The sequence below is a fragment of the Acinonyx jubatus genome, chromosome E4, assembly GCF_027475565.1.
Source record: "Acinonyx jubatus isolate Ajub_Pintada_27869175 chromosome E4, VMU_Ajub_asm_v1.0, whole genome shotgun sequence".
Lineage (NCBI taxonomy): Eukaryota > Metazoa > Chordata > Mammalia > Carnivora > Felidae > Acinonyx > Acinonyx jubatus.
The window spans coordinates 18,853,425-18,870,962 of record NC_069395.1 but is presented as its reverse complement, the minus strand read 5'-3'; the positions used below and the strand labels follow the sequence as shown (position 1 = coordinate 18,870,962).

The 17,538-nt window shown below is 36.4% G+C and overlaps 1 long non-coding RNA gene across 1 annotated transcript; it reads right to left on the bottom strand.

Annotated features, from left to right (window-relative positions):
- Window positions 1-10,815: 10,815 nt before the first annotated feature.
- LOC128313037 (uncharacterized) lies at window positions 10,816-15,914 on the bottom strand. The gene is made up of 4 exons (XR_008293150.1): window positions 15,845-15,914; window positions 12,852-12,913; window positions 11,220-11,296; window positions 10,816-11,124 (listed from the first exon to the last, which is right to left on the bottom strand). It is a non-coding gene; the product is annotated as an uncharacterized LOC128313037 (long non-coding RNA).
- Window positions 15,915-17,538: the final 1,624 nt, after the last annotated feature.

The window sequence follows — 17,538 nt, the reverse complement described above, 5'->3', positions numbered from 1 at the left end:
TCTTTCTTTTTTTCATGCTCTGTTATATAGAGGACTCAAGCTAAGTCACCAGGGATTAAAAAAAGAAAAAAAGAAAGAAAATGATAAAGATTATTTAATACACCTAAACTCATACCCCCAAACTTCTCTTTTCATTTAACAATATAGACAATTTAATACCCAAGAACAGCCCATAAATGAATGAAAAGAGACTAGCACCATCTGTATAAACCACTGTAGTCGAATCATCATTATATTGTTTTGTTATAGATATAAAACATATTAGTAATAATCTAAGAATATATGTATCAGTATATGTAAGTGTGTGAGAAGGGTGGAATTTATGTAAGTGAAATAAAAAGATGTTTGAGTTGAGAAATGCAATGGTATTGCTGAGTGTCAATGAAGAGGAAAATAAAGGCAAACTTCTATGTCACAATTCAATTTTAAATACACACCAAATGACCCAAGGTATTAATTTTAAAAGTTTACCAGATAGGAGATTACATGTACACTATGGGGGTAAAAAATACCTTCTGATCTTATATTCAACAACAACAAAACAGGTGTATTTTGCCATATTGCAAATTAAAAGTTTTTGTGACAAAAAAAGAGAAAAATCCAACTCAGATAAAGAGCTAATATTTACACAACAAATGTTTTATTTTTTTTTAATGTTTTTATTTATTTTTGAGACAGAGAAAGACAGAGCATGAGCAGGGAAGGGGCAGAGAGAGAGGGAGACACAGAATCGGAAGCAGGCTCCAGGCTCTGAGCCATCAGCACAGAGCCCAATGCGGGGCTTGAACTCACAGACTGTGAGATCATGACCTGAGCCGAAGTCGGACACTCAACCGACTGAGCCACCCAGGCGCCCCACAACAAACGTTTTAAAACTAAAATGAAAACATTTTGAAACTTTGACAAAGGATATTAAAAAATTATAGATAAAAAACTTATTGACCATACATATATGAAACGAATCTCCAATTTCTTAGGAGCCAAAGAAATGTAAAGTTTCCCAAAATATCTACACTCATTAATCGGTTGATATTAAAAGAATTCTGGTTAAAAATAATAAATCAACAAATATTATCTATAAGGTTTTGATAAATGCTAAGATGAGGAATGGTCACAGTAAGGGTACAAGGGGTAGGGGAGAGAAGAGAGATCTGTTTTGCTTTTATTTTTAGAAGAGGTAGTAGTCCAAAAGAGCCTCTTCAAGCAGTAAGGAAATGAGGTTGGGGCTGAAGCCCTGAGATGCTGGACTCTGGCCACTCATAACAACCCACCGAGAAGAGAAGAAATTAACCTTAAAGGATTCCACCAACTTTATCAAAACCGAGATTAGCAAATGAAATGTTTCTTCACTCATAATGTGAACATTTACTGTGTTTAAACATCTCTCCTTCAGTAAAAGTTCAAATTATTCCTGCTTTTGCCAAGAAAGAAGTATGCTTCTTTGTTTTTCTATAGGCCAAATGCATCATCACCATAATTTAGGTTGCAAAAAAAAAGTCAGATACACACCCGAGGGTGAGTCCTTCATACAGAGAGCTGTAAATATAAAAATCGAAGGCCCAGAAGTGTCAACAAGCCAAATGATTTCCAAGGAGGACAATGTGATGGGAGCAGACCCTGCAGCTGAGACAGATGTGAGAACTGAGATGAGAGAAGACAGAGAGAGGCACCTGTGGACCTTGTAGGATTTGGAGGGACTTTAAATGTAAACCCTTGGAGGATTTTCATCAAAGGAATGGCAAGATGTGGCTTACAGTTAGTGAGTGAAAAAACCCAAGTGACAAAGCAAAGTATTAAACATGTTATTATTTCTATGTAAACATGTACAAGAAAATAAATGAAATCTCTCCAGGTATGCAGATTTGTAGGAGCCAGGAGAAAGGACTAGAAAGACCCATACCAACCAGGCTACCAGTACTGCTGCCATAGGTCCATGGGGATGGTGGGTTTGGGATAGAAAATTTCACTGGTAGTGTCACTTGTTACAGAGAGATTGTATTACCTTTCCAACTTTAAAATAATCAAAGAAAAAGGATGAGTTTGAAAAAAGTGTAAATACTATCAACCATAATGATAGTTGAACAAGAAATATAGTAAAGCACAAACTACTAAAAAAGACTATTAATTCAGAATCTTGGCTGTAATTTGAAAGAGTAAATGACTTTTACAATTAAAAGATAAACAATTAGATTTGCACTTTCAAGTATTTACATAATGCTAATTACAGTGTACCGCTTTCTAGGATTCATATACTTAATCTCTAAAACTCAAACATGTTTAGAAATTCACATTTGCAAATAGTTGAGAAGTCTAAGAGATCATTCTAACATTTTTTACTCTGTGACTTGGCATTTGCACATAGTATTATTTGCTCTACCCATCAGTAAAATGAGAATGATATTCATCTGTCTCATGGGATTGATATAAGGATTAATTAGATAATGTTTATAAAATGTTTTGAAGATTAAAAGTGCTAAGTATTATTATGCTTATTACTGCACTACTGACTCATCTGTGTTCCTAAAGGACTTAATCTATTAGTTGGCTAGCAATCAACATTTCAAATCAAGCCACTGAAAATAGCTTCCAATCTTAGCAGGCGAATCCTAAAATAGTTTCCTTTGAAATTGTCTCACAAAATAACAAGAAGTTCTTTTAGTATATTTCATCCAATTTAATACCATCTCCCTAGAATGTTATTCAGATCTCAATGACTTAAATTATTTCTCCAGTGATTAATTCATTTAATCTAACAAATATTGCTTTAACATAATGCCTACAGAAACATAATCAGAATATTTCAAAAGATTTACAAGGAAATCTGTGAATCTTAAAGCTATTATTTAATAAAACAATGTGTCTATTTATCATATTACTCTTTAGATATTTTAGGTAAGATTTTCAAACTTTAATATAGACAGGAATTCTGTCTTCATTAACAATGATAATGATGTCCCCCCAAAATCTCTCTCATTCATTCTTATGTTTATTCAAATATATATACTATCTTAATTCTATCCCAGGCATCGTTTCTTAGGTGTTGGCTTTAGATAATTTCAGAGTCCACTTTAGTAACAAGAAACTGCACAAATTTTGGAAAGAATAGTACACAAACTGCAAAAATAATGATATAGACAATATTCAGTAGTCTCCCATCTTCCACAAGAGCATAGGTTCAAACTTATAATACACTTACATCAGCTTAAAGTAAAATTGTTATGTCAAAAATAAATCCAGATTGAAGATACTTTGAAATTTTTTTCCTAAAATGACAAAGATTTAATACAATTTTATGTCGGTTAAAAACACATTTCTGCCATTGTTCTTAATATAGCATCCATTTTCAGAGCATCAATATTCATTTTAAATGAATATAAAATTTATAATCTTATTTTATACTTTCTATTTGAGTTTCCAAGGTTTACAATTAAAAATCTTATGGAAGAAAAGACATAAATAAGTCAGTCAGAGATACACAAATACCATATGATTTCACTCATATGTGGAATTTAAGAAACAAAACAAAGGAGCAAAGAGAAAAAAGAGAGAGAAGCAAACCAAGAAACACATTCTTGACTGTAGAGAACAAACTGGGGGTTACTAGAGAGAATATGGTAGGGGCACGGATTAAATGGGTGATGGGGATTAAGGAGGGCACTTGTGATGAACAAAGGGTGATGTATGGAAGTGTTGAGTCACTAAATTGTACACCTGAAACTGATATTACATTGTATGTTAAGTAACTGGGATTTAAATAAAAACTTTAAAAAAAGACAGATATTGTTTCTATCTTCAATAATAACATGTTTCTATCAACTCATAACAACGTTTTTATACATTGAATTTAAAAACACACACAAACAACCCAGAAGTACATAAAGTTACACTAAATTTGTGAGTACATGGTAACATGTATATCTGTTAAAGGAATATTTTCTCATCAGCAAATACCATTTCTTCTCATGTGCTGTCATACTATCAAATTTGTTTAGTACAGTCTATAAAACTACTATTAATCCATTTAGGATATTATATATTTTACTTTGACAGTATACAGTAAATAAATATACAACCTATTATTTACAAAGAAGTATTGTTAATAAGGTCTAGGTCTGTAATGGCATATAAAGTAGGATGCAAGAATTCACATCTATTTTTATGTTAATTGAAAGTTTTAATGTATATTGATTGTTAAATTTCTATAATGGAAAGTGAAAGTGACTAGGACATAAGATTATAAAATATTTGGATATCACTATTAGCATGTACATTGTAAACACTTATAAACTAAATAGGACATGTTATTTAGGAGATTGTTGTAATAGACTCTTATAGATTTTAAAAAGCTGTACAGCTATATTTTATTATTTTCACTAAATGAGGTTACAGCACTACAAAACCTTGGGGAGATTCTATTTAAAGCAGACTGTTTAGAAAGTGGTGCTAGGCTATAAAAAATCTATTAGACATTCACTTAGAATATGCTCGGGATAAAGGAGTGTGGAAAACATCAACATTTAAGGAAAAAGAATAGTAGAAAAAACCAGTAAAAGAGGATGGGAAACAATGACCATGAAAATCTTGTAAAATTAGGTGCCACAAATATGCAAGAAAGGAAAGTAATTTGAGGAAATAGGTAGTGGTTAACAGTGTCTAATGGTCCAGAAAAGGACAGTCACATCATCTATAAACAGACTTTTAAACAAAACATAATTGGCAATTTTGGCAGTGAACATTCAGTTTTGAAGAGAGGAAGGAAAGGGAACATAGGTTGCTTGTGGCAAAGGCAAGGGAAAAAAAAGGATGAAATAATGAATTATAGGTGAGGAAGTAGAGACAGTAAGTACAAACCACTTTTCAAAAGTATGTCAGTAAACAGGAGACTTCAGATAGTGTGGTCATGGATGTGAATGACTGAATGTGATGGTTAATTTTATGTGTCAACTTGACTGGGCCAAGGGATGCCCAGATATCTGGTCAAACATTATTTTGGGGTGTGTATATGAGGGCGTTTCTGGAAGAGATTAACAATTGAATTGGTGAACTGAGTAAAGCAAATGGCCTTCCCGAGGTGCATGGACATCATCTAATCCACTGAGGGCCTGAAGAGAACAACAATAAAAAGGAAGATTGAATCCTCTCTGTTGGACTACATGAACTGGAAAATTGGTCTCCTGACAAAAGCACTCCTGGCCCTCAGGCCTTCAGACTGACTGGAATCCATGCCATCTTCTCTTTGGCTCTCAGGACTTTAAACTATACCACTGGTATTCCTGGATCTCTGGCTTGCAGATGGCAGACCATGGGGCTTAGCCTTCATAACTCCATGAGCCAACACATTATAATAAATCATATATATTCATATACAAGTATGTATATATAAATATATATTATTGGTTCTGTTCTCTGGAGAACACCTAATATAGATTTTAGTATTAAGTGTAGGTCTAGAGGAACAGAATTTTAAAGATGAGTTTTCCAAATTAGTTCTGGGTTTTCTGGAATTAGCTCTCCAATTTGATTAGATTTAAAGAGAAATGACTTTATTTACTTACTTACTTATTTTTGAAGTTTATCTATTTTGAGAGACAGAGAGCAGGGGAGGGGCAGAGAGAGAGAGAGACAGAGAGACAGAGAGACAGAGGGAGACAACCCCAGGCAGGGTCCACACTGTCAGCACGTAGCTCAGTGCAGGGTTTGAACTCACACACCATGAGATCCTGACCTGAGCCGAAACCAAGAGTCAGAAGCTTAACCGACTCTGCCACCCAGGCACCCCAGACACAAATGACTTTATTTACACTAGCAGAGAGAGCACTGACGGTCCACAGTGTCTGTGATGTGAGCTGGCAATAGAGATATGCAAGTATGTGCATTATTACTTCGAATCAACCACTTGTAAGAAGAGAGGAGGTAGGTGACAGTATATATGATACTTTGGAACATTTCCAGAAAACTAAAAAATATAATAAGATTGGCTGCTTGCATCCAGTATTGCTGGACAAAGTAAAGAATGAAAAGCAAGAACTCAGGGATTTAAAGTCCCAGCTCAGGCTCTGTGTAAATTACCTGAAGGCTTATATACATCCCTGAAATAGACCCTTATCTTTTGAAGATGCAAAGACGAGATTGCTGAAAATCAACCCAGAGTCTCCTTCTCCTGTGACTGACTGAACTACAAAGCTTGTTGAACTTCCAGCCTCACAAGGTATTTGCTGTTAAAATGAGGATGTTGATTGGGAAAGAATGGGACCTACATTTTGAAATGGGAATGTTTGGAGAGATTCTGATGCATCTAGAAATATGGAGATCCTAAAGTATAATAAGCTGGTTTTTTTCTTTTTCTTTTTCTTTTTGCTAGTAGGAGAGGTCTCTCCACACCCAATGGAAGGAGCTTCTAAAACTCCAGGGGTATCAGACCTTTCCATCCATAGTAGCATAAGCCTTTTCACCTCCATATAATAAGATTAACCATATATTCTGCTTTTTTGCAGGGAACCATAAGGGCTTCCACTGAGGCAGTTGCTTTGTGACATAATGCTGACTCTCCTTAGCACCACCCACACCTGACTCTTTGCTTCTGACCTACAGCTAGATTCTAGTTCCAGTGATGAGGGAGCATAAGCTGAGCGCAAAACACAAGCTAATAACACCGGCTTCCCACCCCAGGTGAGATATGTGTAATATTCCTCAGGCATTGGCTGCCCAAGGACAAAGGAAAGGGAAATAAAAACATTGGTTAAATGATAGAGGTCACAGTCTTGCAGGACTTGAGTCTCCATCAGTTTACAAATCTTAGTAAATTACAAGAAAGCACAATCTTATCAATAGCCTAATCTCCAGAAACTCCCTACTGTACTAATGATAATGCTTTGCTAGAGGGTAAAACAACCTTAGTTTAACAATAGCCAAGCCTCCAGTAATCTGTTAGTCTCCTTTAGCATATAGAAATCCCTTTAAGAAACTTCCTCTTGACTGTGTCTCCCTCAATGTTATGTAACCAGTCACCCTTCACAACCCCAGTGCAGCTCTTTCTGCCCACGGGTTCTGTCCCTCTGCTTTAATAAAATCACCTTTTTGCACCAAAGATATCTTCAAGTTTCTTTCTTGGCAGTTGTCTCCAAACCCCACCAACACCCCAACACCCCATCAACTCCAAAACCCCAGCCCCCTAAAAGTGAGATGCAGCCCCCTAAAAGTGAGATGCAACATATGGCCCATAGGAGGTGTGTTGCACCCCAAAAGAACTATTTTGAGTATTATAATTACACCAACAAAAATCTGGAGAACATGTATGGAAATGGATACTAAGGAGGAGGGATAATAGTAGAATAAACATAATATAGTTGACCCTTGAACAATGCAGGGGTTAAGGGTGCTGACTTCCCCCACAATCAAAAATAGTATATAATTTTTGACTTTCCCAAAACTTAACTACTAATAATCTACTGATGACCAGAAGACTTGACAATAACATAAACTGATTAACATATATTTTGTATGTTATGTGTATTACATATTGTATTTTCACATAAGGTAAGCTGGAGAAAATAAAATGTTAAGAAAATCATTAAGGGAAAGAAAATACATTTACAGTACTGTATTCATCAAAAAAAAAAAACCTATAAGTGGACATATAAACCCATGTAATTCAAGGGTCAACTGTGCAACAGTAAGGCTGATAAATAGATGATATAGGTAGATAGATGACAGATAGATAGATAGATAGATAGATAGATAGATGGTTTTTGCATGTAAATGTCTTTGTTTTCTTTTGTTTCTTGTTCCTTTTCTATGTAACATAAGATAGGTTGGTTTTATATCAAAGTTTTTAAGTACTGTTAATTTTATCTAACAGTATTTAACTCATGGGTTAACAAAGAAAAAAACACTCAAGTGAGACAGGAAAAATGGAGGGACCACATAAAAAAAGTTATTTTTTTTTCTTTGTTCCTTTTCAGCCTTCTACTCTTGCTAGAAGCAGCACACCATCCCCATTCTACATATGTCTACATATAGCATAGTACTCCTTGTAAGGGACAAAGAGATAATATCTTTGAAGTCTTACAGCACAATAGATAACATGTAAGGAGTGACACGGTGGGGTCCTCATAAATATGCTCCAAGACCACTGACTCCAACCACTTTGACACCAAGACCCCTTGACTTCAGGGAATGATGACTTAAGATGGACATCTGGCCCCTGTCCTTGTTTAGATCAGTTCCTGGATGCCTAAGAGGACAGGTGCACCAGACCACAATTGCCAATAAAAATCCCAGACCCCAAGCAAAGATAAGATTCATGCTTTTTTCCTTTTGGAGTCTCCCAGACACTCTATTTGTATCTCTTTATATATCTTTCTGTATGTATCTTCAAAAAAACTCTTCTTTCACCTCATGCTGGCTTATGTGATTTTCATCCTTCATGAAGCCAAGGACTCTCTTGGCTAGTCCTGTGGGATTGTCTCTAGGTCCTTGGACCTGGCCTGCTGACATCATAAGGACTTTACCTCCTTTTCTGGAGAAAGAGTGAGTGTGTTTTCTGTTGTACACAGGATAGCTATCATGTTACGATCTTGTTAGTTTGTCTACTTTGAGATTAAGTATAATTTAAGGAGGTGCTTATGAGTGCCAAATTGACAAATGGTGAAATTATGATGGTTAATTTTATGTTTCAAATTGACTGGGCCAAGGAATGCCCAGATATCTCATTAAACATTTCTAGGTTTGTCTAGGAAGGTGTTTCCTGAAGAGATTAGCATTGAATTGATTAACTGGATTAAGTAGATGGCCCTTCTGATGGTGGGTGGGCATAATCCAACCCACTGATGGCCTGAATAGAACAAAAAAATATAGGAAGAGACAGTTCCCCTTCTTTCTACCTAACTGGATAAGCTTGAGCACTGATCTTCTGTGGTAAGAACTCTTGGCCCTCAGGACATCAAAATATACCACTGGTTTTCTTGGGTCTCCAGTTTGCAGGTGACATATCATGTGATTTCTTAGCTTCCATAATCGTGGGATTATAAGGTATTGATTTGTTTCTCTGGGGAATCCTGACTAATAATATTTAGGTATTGAGAATGTTTTTTAGAAGATGGGAATTTTAAGAAAAAGTTTTGAAGTTTAGTTCTGGGGTTTCTGGAATTGGTTTTCTAATATATTCCCTATTATCTCTGTTTCTCTGGAGAACCCTGACAATTACACTGAGAAAAGTGGTGAGATAAGTCACTGAATTTGGGAAGAACTGGAAACTGAGCCTGGGGTTTTGAGTAGGCCATTTATGTCATTATGAAGTCACTTTCCAGGATTGATAGCTGATCTTTTATTAGAGGGAAAGATAGAGTCAGATACCAGTGTCTTTAGAGGATGATCCAGGGGAGCAATCACTGTAATGTCAGAGAAAGGTAGACAAGTCTCTGCTCTGGCTATATGAGACTCAAAAAGTGTGTTTACTCCCAAAGGAGAATATGTACCATATCTCCTAACCCTGGAGTTTATATAAAGTTGTTAAGAAAAAACAAAATCAGTTAATATTTGCAAAGACCAGAAAGCAGTATCCTGAAAAGAATGCCATACTTAGTCAAAACAAGGAGATTAAGGAAACATTTTACATCTAATTGAAATTGAAAAGCCAGTTTTTTTCCCTTGGTTGGTTGCTTAAAGGGATGGTGGTTACTTGACCTCCAGTCTTGTTTCCCATGGAAAAAGGATCCAGTGTGTGCAGCAGAAAGGCTGACAAGGCTGACCTTAAGAAAGTATGGTTGAGGGATGCCTGGGTGGCTCAGTTGGTTAAGTGTCCAATTTCGGCTCAGGTCATGATCTCACAGTTCATGGGTTCAAGCCCCATGTCAGGCTCTGTGCTGACAGCTCAGAGCCTGGAGCCTGCTTCAGATTCTGGGTCTCCCTGTCTCTCTCTGCTCCTGCCCCGCTCACACTCTGTGTGTGTCTCTCTCTCTCAAAAATAAATAAAGATTTTTTTAAAAAGTCATTTTAAGATAGTTTGGTGGATATTAAATAATGCTAGCCAATTTTTTTGTGTGTTGTACAAGTATGAGAAAATAAGGGAACTTAAGTAAGCTTTGTTCAGAATAAGGTTAAAGGTGAGACTAAAAATGGTTCTAAACTCAGAATAACAGCTGATGAGGGAGGACTTTTACAAATAAAATATGCCAACAAAAATGGGAGGGAGGAAGAGGCAAAGAGCCAATAAGAGTAAGAACATCCTTTTATTGAGTATGTTAATAATAAGTTCCAGTTTAACAAATTAGGAATCAAGACAATTGGTTCTGTTTCTAGTTGATTGGCCTTCTAGGCTAACTAGTTTTATATTGTCACTGTCTGTCTGGGGTGCCTGGGTGACTCAGTCGGTTAAGGGTCCAACTTCAGCTCAGGTCATGATCTCACAGATTGTGGGTTTGAGCCCCGAGTTGGGCTCTGTGCTTACAACTCAGAGCCTGGAGCCTGCTTCAGATTCTGTTTCTCCTTCTCTCTCTGCCTCTTCCCCACTCACACTCTGTCTCAAAAATAAATCAACGTTAAAAAAATGTATATTGTCAGTGTCTGTAATGAAGGTGTTATTCCCAGACCTTGATACATATCATTTGAATTTTCTGAACCACCGCAGCTCATAAATAGGAATTTGGAAAAGATGGAGACAGCAGTAAAGCCCACAGATAGGTTTGGCCATTCCTGTGGAAATAGATTTGTGCTCACAGGTTCTCATGTCTGATAGTCAGCAAGTTTACAGGTGTTCTTTGTGACACAGTGGCATTAGGGCAACAGAGGTGAGAGCTATAAGGGAGGCTTTATCAGTTAACTATTCTTACATATCAAACCACTCCCAAACTCAGTGACTCAAGGCCGTGAGCATTTGTCATTGCTCACAAGACTACAGGCTGGCTGGGTGTTTCTTCTGGTCTTGACCACGTTTACTTTTGCAGCTGAAGGCAGCTGTGATATGAGAACAGGGCTCCACTGATATGACTGGACTCCCTCTCAGGCTTTGAAATTGGCAGCAGTCAGTCTGGTCTAGGCTGCCACTTGGCTAGGATGGATGGGCCATGTGATGCCTTATCCTCCAGCAGACTCACCTGGAATCATTCATGTGGTCTTTCTCAGGATCTGAAAACAAAACAAAACAAAAAGGTAAGCACGGAAAACTTTCCCAAACCTAGGCAAGAACCAATACACCTTCACTTCTAGCACATCCTACTCACCACAGCAAGTCACGAAGCCAGCCAAGATCTGGGGGTTATGGAAATAGTTTCCACGTCTTGATAGGAAGGAGTAGCCACTGTGACAAACAAAATGAGATAAAGAATTACAGACATACTTAGAATAAGTCTTATAAGGGGGCTTTAGGGTTTCAAAATATAAAATGAGGCACATTTTTAAGAGTTTATTGGAGCAAAAATCAGTTAGAATCAGTCAGTGCCAAACTAGGAGTGATTAGGAATGCTCTGGCCCACAAGAACTCGGGGAAAGACTAATAAAGAGAAGGTGTGGAAGTAAAGAAAAGACATTATTAATTGGCTATAGCTTAAAGTCTAGTTGGCTGTTTATGATTGGTTGTCCATAGCATCATGATTTTGTAAACTTGAGGTATTTACAAGCTTGGATTTTTGTTTGCTTACATAGACACTCAAGCATTAGAGCCACCTCAGTCAGCTTCCTTGTGAATTAATTTAGCAAGGGGCAGAGTAAGTATCCACCAACAACTCTTGGTCAAAGAAAAATGCAAGAGAACAGTCTACTGCATACTGTCTAACATATAATGTTAACAGATAAGAACTGAGGGACCTGTAGCAATATTTGCAACTAGGACAGGTGTCCACAGAACGAAAGATGCAGTGTGAACTATCGAGCTGAGTTTCAAGGAAGCAAGGCTACATCCTAGAATATTTCAGTGAAGACAGGAAAATGCCCAGGGATCAGATGAAACTGAGAATATCTCAAATGCTATTAATATTACATCAAGTAAAACCAGTAACGAGTCTTCTATAGTCTCCTCCCCCCAATATGGCTGTACTTCCACAAGCCAGTAGATGGTGAGCATGAAATTCAGAAGGGCTTACAGTATAAAATAAAAATACTACTGGATATGATTGAAGTCATAACTTGATATGACTGAGAAATAACTGAAAATTATACAACTTTAGAAATAAGTCATCGAGTCGCTGTGCATTAGACAGACAGAATCAGATGTATAAAGTGTAAAGTGAATTCATTTATTAAAAAAACAAAGTTAGATTTTTTCCTAAGAATATTTTATTTACTAAAGAAGTTGTACTAGCAGCTAAATCTATTTCTTTAATTCATTTTTTAAATATAAATAAGTTAAAAACTGTTGTGCCAAATAAATTTCGATTTTTTTTTTAAGCACCTGAGTTTCCAATTGCAAAACCTTTGTTTTACAATTCCACCAAAATTCTTGGGGCACCTGGGTAACACAATTGGTTGAGCATAGGATTCTTGGTTTCGCCTCAGGTAATGATCTCGCAGTTTCATGGATTTGGGCCCCAAATTGACTCTGCACTGGCAGTGCAGAACCTGCTTGAGATTCTCTCTCTCTCTCTCTCTCTCTCTCTCTCTCTCTCTCTCTACCCCTCCACTCACACTGTCTCATCTGTCTCAAAATAAATAAACTTAAAAGAAATTTACAATTCCACCAAAATTCTTATAGAAGAGAAACATTTACAAAATTGGTAAGGAATTTGGAGGAAAGGTCAATTAGAACTAGATATGGTAAAGTAGCCCTATTTCAGAACTTAAAAAGAAAGAAAGAAAAGCACCAGAGAGGGTAGGATTCATGTTTAGAAGTGTTTACCATATTTCCATAGGTTCCTTACTTTTGTGTATTTTGTTCTGCTCTGTGTTATACAGTTCACAGCCGTCATCATTTCCCATCTCCCTGTTGTATAAAATATAATCTGATGGTTATATTTTATCCCAATAAAGATATACTTATATTAATCTACACTCACTTGTACTTCAAATTTCCTGTGATCTCCCTAGTTGTGTGCTACTATCAAATGTATTACTGGAAAGCTTAAGCCCCTGCCAGGCACAGAAGTACTGCTATGACATTTGCAATAATCCATTTATTTATTCTCCAATTTCTTAAGTATCAAAATAACCCTAAGATTTATGAGTAAGGAAAATAACATTGGGTTATTTTCACTTATTTTTCCCAGAGGAATAAAAAACTAACCACTTAGAAACAGCATGGGAACTAGCTTATCATAATAGCTCACAATTTGTGTTATATATACATATTTTTTTAAACATTGCTTCACACTCTCATTATTTCTGAAGCTTTCAAACTACGAGTGACCAAAATTACTAGTTCAGTTTTTTTGAATGATCCTTAGCCAGTCAATCATGCAGATTATCAAAGCAGAATGGAGGACAGCAAAGCCACTAAATTTAGACAGACCAGTCCACAATTTGAGAATGCATGTTTGAACCTGTAATCTGAATCAAGTGTCTGTACCTGTTCATCTGTTCCAATATTCACCATATTACAGACAGCAGAGGAAACAGAGTTTGTTTTTATGTATTGTGTTTCTCTTCTATTTTTGTTTTTTGTTTGTTTTTATTTTTGTTTTTGTTTTGTTTGGTTTGGTTTGGTAAGCAAGGATTCTTACAGTTCTCTATTTAAATGGCTTGGGGAATATGCTGAGAAACAATGAAGTTCTCTTGTTTTGGACAGGTAAATTTCCAGAAAACCTCATCAGCTGACACTCTCACATACTATCATCACATTCAGCATCTGGGGGAGTTTGTTCCTCTAAACAGTGGCAGGAAGCATAGCTAGAAGCATAAATGCCAAAGTCTAGAAGGCAATAGCTCTCCTCCAAGGACGCAAAGTCAAAAGGGGTGTGTGGGCTGGAATCTGTGAATTCTAAGAATTCTCTGTCTCTGTCACATGTCAAAAAAAGGGCATAAAAACAGTCAAGATATGTTTTCACAACTTGCCCAGGTATTGCTGCTGCAACTGGGCCACGCACAGTGACCACAGTCCAAATTTTAATAGCCATTAATGACATGAAAGTTATATTGTAAACTGAAAAATGTTGCTTAGAATATATTTGTTGAAATTGAGCTACAAATACTGTATTTTATACCAAAATATGTGCATGTGTTTCACTTATAAGTGTATTCATGTGGTATTTGACCCTGAATTTGTCTTTCCTTTTTGGAGGGCAGTGGTAGTTGAGGCCCGTTTGGGTCCCAAACACCAGTGTAAGAACTTTAATTTATTCCTGTAGTGACAGGAAGCTGTCCACTTTAAAATATAGCATAAACTAAACTTTATGTCCTATCACAGTGATACAAGGGAGCCATCCCTGAAAATCAGATGGGAAAAGAAGGAAACAAAGATTTAGGAACTCACAAACTAAGCAGTTCTGTTCAAAAACAAGCACTATGCAATTGAGAATAGATTGAATTCAGACTTGTAATTTGAAAACTCGAAATAGGTAGCAATTATGAAGTTCATATCTGAATGATCTGCAACCTGTGGAGAATTCCCTCCACCCTCAAAGACTAGTTTTTTCTTTGAGATTTTCCTCTTTCAATCTTCTGACCTCTCAAACCGCGTGGATACAGGGTGCGTCCTCTTGGCTACCCACCATTAACACAGTGGTCTATGCACCCCTCATTCACCTGCCATGGCTTCACACTAAAGCTTCTCTCAACACACCCCTTACCTCCTTTTAATCTGCACTAGACTTCTCTCTGTTGGTTCTTGGTCCACACTACTATATTTTCTCAAGGTGTTCCACGTATCCATTCTTTACGCACCATTGAAAACTGTATAAAAATTCTAGGGCCCACATTTTTTGTAAAATTTTCAAGGCCTCACATATCACACAACACAGGGAGGGATGCTATTAGCAGTTGCTGCAGTATTATATGTGCAGTAGATATATTCTACATTAGAAAGTATCTAAAACACAGGAGGCAAATACAATCAGTATTGGTACTGACTGAATGTAATAAGGTACTATGCTGTGAAGGAGAGTGTAGATCAAAAATATTGTGAGCGTGTTTAAGGACTCTCTCTAAAACTCTATAGGTAAAGTGAATGAATGGTTAAAAGAATTCAAGCAGAGAGATGTCATGATTGTGTTCTTACATAAGTGGCTCACAAAACAAAAAACAACAACAACAAAAATAATCCCAAGTGTTTATCTGAACCTGGCTTGGAAATGTGCAGGAAAACAGAATAAGGAGCCATAATAATAATCAAATGTATGTCACAATATTGGTAGGTCTGGAAATCAGCACTTGGTGGAAATAATTTTAATTTGTTCTGAGCGTTGTTAATGATGGCACATATTCTCTATTATACACATTTACATTTATATACATATATTTTAATATAAACAAATTATCTGATTTTCTCACAAGCATACAATATGAGCACATACCATTATGATCTCGTGGTATTCTTTTAAAAGAATTAATAGCGCTGCTTCTCAGCAACTAATCAAAATATGTATAACTAATTGAATTAGATAATCTATATATCTGTATTTTTCTTCCTGTATCAAACTATTTCTACTGTCACTTTGAAGACAATGAAATGCCATATTTTCTTTACCATACTTCCAGTCAGACAATAATATTATGTTAGGTGCACGTTTCAGCTCAAGAAATTATTATAGTAAACACAAAGAGCAGCCAGCTGCCTAGAAAGGTCCATGCTCATTAAGTAGGCTAAAATTTCTAGTCTTCACCAACAATAATATGACTTTTCAAGTAGATATGTAATATGATTTCATCTAAATTTATCGATAGATTTTACACAAATTATTTCAATAACTATCTTTATCACCCTGTTCAACCGCCACAGTAAATCCCAGACACCATGGGAGAAGTAATCTTTAGGCTACTTGAGGCCAGCCTCTCCACATGTAATTTGAAACACAATCTCTTCCTATACTAGGGGACTAGCCTTTGTGACTTCACCCCTTGTTACACACTGGGTTCTTGATGTCACATCACTATATGAAAGTGTTTACCTCACCAACTACAATGGTTGATCTCACTGTCTCTGAATTGTACTGCCTCTACTTGAACCAGTTTTCCGACTATCACCTAGTTACTTTGGTTAGGCAAATAAGAGTTCCAATGCCTCAGTTTCCTCCTCTGTAACGCTGGGAAACAACCTACCACCACAAGACTTTGTATGGATTAAATGAATGAAAAATACATAAAGTGCATTTTGAAAATCCATGACGTGACAGATAGTGAATATTCAAAGACGATGGAGTGTTACTGTTTTAAAGTGATCATTCCCATTTTTATTTAATTATCATGTAATTTAACTTCTGTAATTATTCTTTTTTTCTCTTCTTTCTTTAAAAAATAAGTTCTTAAAAATTATTAGTTTATTTACTTACCATATCTACTTATTATCTGATATTTGGTCTTTCTTTTTTTTTAATTTTTTAATGTTTATTTAGTTTTGAGAGAGAGAGAGAGAGAGACAGAATGCAAACAGGAGAAGGGCAGAGAGCGAGGGAGACACAGAATCCAAGAGAGAATCCTGGAGACACAGGCTCCAGGCTCTGAGCTGTCAGCACAGAGCTTGACTCAGAGCTCAAACTCGCAAACCTATGAGATCATGACCTGAGCTGAAGTCAGATATTTAACTGACTGAGCCACCCAAGCTTGGTCTTTCTTAATGTTAATTTTGTAATAATTCCAAACTTCAAGAAGAGTGACAAGTGTATTACTAAGAACATTCATGAATCCATCACTCAGATTTATCAGTCGTTAATATTCTACCACATTTACTTTACCATGTGCTCTTACTCTTTTCTAACACAGACACACACACATACACGCACACACACTGACACACACACACACACACACACACACACACACACCCCTGAACATGTTTAAACAACTTTTTCATGATCACACACTCTGTATTTGTAATTGGCATAAATGGGACAAAATTGACCTTTTTATTCTTGGTTTTGCCCAGTGAAAGAGGCTTGGAACAATTATTCCCATTAGTATTGAACACATCCAGTCTTTTACAAATTATAAAATCAGGAATCTTCCATGCCTTACCCCATTACATATTTTTATCTTCCTTCTTTCATATACCATATACATATATTAACTGTATGAGTAAGCTATACATTGAACTATGTATCGATAATATGTTGATACTTATTGAAATCATGAATTTATAGTGATATTTCTTTTTTACATTTTTTCCTTTTTTTATTTTTATTTTAGAGAGAGAAAGAGAGAGCAGAGAGAGAGAATACCAAGCAGGCTCCACGTTCAGCGTGGAGCCAAGGCAGGGCTCTATCCCATGATGCTGGGATTATGAAGTAGCCAAAATCAAGAGTTGGACCTTCAGTCAACTGAGCCACCCAGGGCCACCAGGGGCCCCTAGACTGGTATTTCTAATTGTAAGCTAACACCACAGAAGCCACCTTTGCCTTTTTCATTCCATACTTTATAATCTCTTCTTGTATAGTGGAGGGTTCTGGCTCCCAACAACGT